At 40.3% G+C, this 4175-nt stretch overlaps 1 protein-coding gene across 2 annotated transcripts in view; it reads left to right on the top strand.

Moving 5' to 3' along the window:
* ADAM17 (ADAM metallopeptidase domain 17) overlaps positions 1–4175 on the top strand; it is a 74263-nt gene that overhangs the window by 44106 nt on the left and 25982 nt on the right. The gene's annotated exons all lie outside the window — the stretch shown is intronic.

Genomic DNA, 4175 nt, shown 5'->3' with positions numbered 1-4175 from the left:
TATCAGGCGCACCTTAGTCTCCAGAGAGACACCGTTGCTCCTGAGTACCTTTGAGAGGTCCCTAACAGCAGACTTTCCCATCGCAATACGCTTTTTGATTTCATAACTGCTGGTGCCAAGAGTGTTGACCGTGGAGCCGAGCAAACTGAAGCTGTGAACAATCTCACAGGGTACAGTTTTATATTTTGTTGTTCGTTTTAGTGGGAAATATGTTAGTTTTTCTTCATATAGGTTTTGGTTTTCACAGGCTTTGTCCTACATTATTTGTGGAAAATAAGAAAATTTGAAGTATAAGGAATATATGGGAATGTTAGGCTACAAATAACAGAAAATCAGTAAACTGTGACTTTCCCTTATATAACACAAAGTTCAAGAATATATTGCGTTGTATGGATAGAGTAACATATCCCTCAGTGATAGTGTCAGGGATCCAGAATCTTTCTGTATTTCATGCAGCGTTCTTAAACATTAGGCCTGTATTTTCATGCATACCATCTCATGGGCAAAAGATGGTTTTCTTCTGTGTGAGAAAGAGGAAGATAAGGGGACCATAGGCAGTCCAGTCTGTCCGTAAAAAGCTCTGAAATTTACACCTGCTGGCTCTGTTAAAAAAGAGGTTTGGTGGTCAGTAAATAGTGGCTGCATATCTCCAGCAGTTCAAATCCACTGTGAGGAGAAAACCAGTCACAATTGACTGGATGGCAGTGAATTTTGTTTGTGGGAAGTTTGACTCTGTTACTGTCTCTTTGGACAGAACTAGGCCACATGATTGCCCATAGCCTGAAGGGAATGGGGAGAAGTGGTTATTGTAACTGTGACTGAGCAGAGTTAGGGTTTATTCAGTAAGGAAGACATTCTGCAAGAGAACGTTGATGGTCTTTTTATAGCCTTGGAAATCTGGTGAAGCGTTGCCCTGAGTAGAAATCAACTGATTTTTTAAAAAAAATTTTAAGAAGGAGAGAAAGTAAGAGTTGATCATTGGGTATAAAATGGCAATGTTTGATACAATAGTATCTTTACTATGATTATATATATATGAATACATCCCCCAGGTGCCTCTTTGATCTAGAAATTTACCATTATTTTATACAAAATTTTCTTATGTTACTTCTTTGATAATTTTTCTATCTTTTTTTTTTCTTCTAAAGGAGAGGACATGCATTGTAGAAATGACTAATAGTTCCTAGTGTTCCGTTTTTTGGTTTTGTGCTGCTGTAATGTAAATGCCCATATCTTCCTAAATCTTTTGAAAACTCTACCATATAATAAGCACCCTTCCCATTCCTCTTCCTGCCCAAAAGAAAGTTAAGTATATTAAAAAGTGTCAGAGTTTGAGAACTGAAGAACAATTAAATTTTAATGTCCCTGAGGAGGTCCTGAAGCACCTGCTGCAGTGTCAAGGACTGCAGCCTGCAATATGGATTGAGGCTCAATGTCAAGAAGACAAAGATTCTCACCACTGGACCAATCGGCAGCATCAGGACGGATGGTGAAGAGATTGAGATTGTACACAGCTTTAGTTTGCTTGGCTCCATAGTCAACAGTCTTGGCACCAGCAGCCAGGAAATTAAAAGGCGCATTGCCATGGGAAAGTCTGCTGTTAGGGACCTCTCCAAAGTACTGAAGAGCAGTGGTGTCTCTCTGGAGACTAAGGTGCGTCTGATACAGTCCATAGTCTTCGCAATCACCTGTTATGCATCAGAGAGTTGGACAATGACCAAGGAGGATAGAAGGAGAACTGATGCCTTTGAGCTGTGGTGCTGGAGAAGAGTACTGAGAATACCATGGACTGCTAGGAAAACAAACAGATTTGTCCTGGAGAGGGTTAAACCGGGTTGCTCCTTGGAGGCAAGGATTCTGAGGCTCCGTCTAACTTACTTCGGACATGTAATGAGGAGAGACCGGTCCTTGGAGCCCTCTCCATCATGCTTGGGAGGGTGGAGGGACGGTGCAGGAGAGGAAGGCCCTCTATGAGGTGGATTGATTCAGTGACTGGGATAATTGGGATGGGAGTGTCAGAGACAGTGCGATTGGCACAGGACAGAGCGGAGTTTAGGGCTGTTGTACATAGGGTCGCTATGAGTTGCAGGCGACTCGACGGCACATAACAACAACAATGCGCATTCATGTTTATTGCTGCGTTATTCATAATAGCAAAGAGAAGGAAGCACCCAAGGACCCATCAACAAACAAACGGATAGAAAAACTGTGGTACATTCATCCAAGGCAATACAAGGCAGAATTGAAAAACAGTGATCTCGTAAAACATTACACAATGTGGGGGAGCCTGGAGAACATTATGCTGGGTGAAATATCTCAGTCACAAAAGGACAAATACTGTGTAACACTGTATTATAAAATAGGACACACGTGAAGGGGTTGAGAAGAGAATGGGAAAAGAGTGGATAGATAATGAACACTGCATTAGATCAGAGGAGGGGAAGAGCTGTCCAAAAGGAATATATAATTAGGCATTATATGTATGACAACAGTCTGGAACAAGGGGTGCATTGTGAGAAGAGAGGGGGAAGGGAGGTGGGAAGAAAATGTGCAACAATGAAAAAAATTATAACATTTTTCATGTTAGAAAAGAAATAAAATTGACAGTGTAAAAAAAAAAAAAAAAAGGAAAGGGAAACCACCACCCCCAAAAAAACCCCAACATTCCTTCAAGTCAGAACTGAATCAGAGCTGACCCCTCAGGAGTAGCAGAGCAGCTCGTGAATTTGAACCAAGGTGCCACCTTTGCGTTAGCAGTACAGCTTCCATGGTACTGTACCACCAGAGCTCCCTTTACAAAATATAAAGTGAGAGGAGACAAAAAGACATTAGGGTTATTTTTGAAAGCTTTTAGTTACCAAAGTGATTTATTTCTTATGGTGTTCTTTCACATTTTCAGTGTTGCATCATCTTAATTATTTGTTTTCATGACATACTCCACCTGTCTTAAAATTTTTCTCTTACATGACACTCAGAACAAAGAAATACATTTGCTTTGAAGATAATGAGTTTTTCTCACACCATCAAAGTAAAAAACATCTAATGAATTCAAAAGACAGTTAGAAATTACATCTCTATATTATACTTTAGGGATTTAAAGACTTCTTATTGTTTTTTTTTTTAAACTTTATTGTGTGCTGGATGATTTTGCATAATCTACATAATTGTTTCATTGTCATTTAATTGAAACCAGCTCAAAGCTGACCCTTTAGTAGATTTTCAGAGGCGGTAAATTGCACAGGAGGTTGTCCACATTTATCCTGAAGAGTTGCTGGTGGATTTGAACCAACAGAGAATTACCACTTTTAGGTTAGCAGTACATTTTCTGAGGACCGTACTACCAGAATTTGCATATTAACTTCTCATTTAATGATTTTCATACCATTAGTTCCGTGGCATTGGATGCCATTTTCACAGTATGTCATCTTTCTCATTATTTCCGTTCCTTATGTTCTATTGCTGATGGTGCTTATGAACAACCTATACTTGGACTAGGAAGCAGTTGTCAGAACAGAGCAAGGAAACACTATATGGTTCAAAATTGAGAAGAGTGTACACCAGAAATGTGTCATATCTATGTGCAGAACAGATTATCCGGGAGGCTGGGCTCTATGAGGAGAAATGTGGCATCAGGATTAGAGGAAGACTCATTAACGATCTGTGTCATGCAGAATTGAGGAGGATCTGAAGCATTTGTTGCAGAAGGTCAGGACTGCAGCCTTCAATATGGATTGAAGCTCAATATCAAGAAAACAAAGATTCTTACCACTGGGCCACCTGACATCATTGTGATGGTTGGTGAAGAGACTGAGGTTGTAATCAGTTTTAGTTTGCTTGGCTCCTTAATTAACACTCTTGGAACCAGCAGCCAGGTAATTAAAAGATGAATTGCGTTGGGAAAGTTTGCTGTCTGAGACCTCTCTAAAGTCCTGAAAAGCAATGATATCAGTCTGGAGACTAAGGTGCAGCTGATACAGGCCATGGTCTTTGCAATCACTTGCTATGCATCAGAAAGCTGGACAATGACTAGGGATGATTGAAGGAGAATTGATGCCTTAGAGCTGTGGTGTTAGAGAAGAGTATTAAATACACCGTGGACTACTAGTAGAACAAACAGGTTCGTCCTGGAGAAGGCTGATCCTTGGAGGCAAGGATTCTGAAGCTTCATCTGACAT

The sequence above is a fragment of the Elephantulus edwardii genome, unplaced genomic scaffold, assembly GCF_000299155.1.
Source record: "Elephantulus edwardii isolate Elephantulus edwardi_28Jun2011 unplaced genomic scaffold, EleEdw1.0 scaffold00223, whole genome shotgun sequence".
NCBI lineage: Eukaryota > Metazoa > Chordata > Mammalia > Macroscelidea > Macroscelididae > Elephantulus > Elephantulus edwardii.
This window is presented reverse-complemented; position numbering and strand designations above follow the sequence as displayed.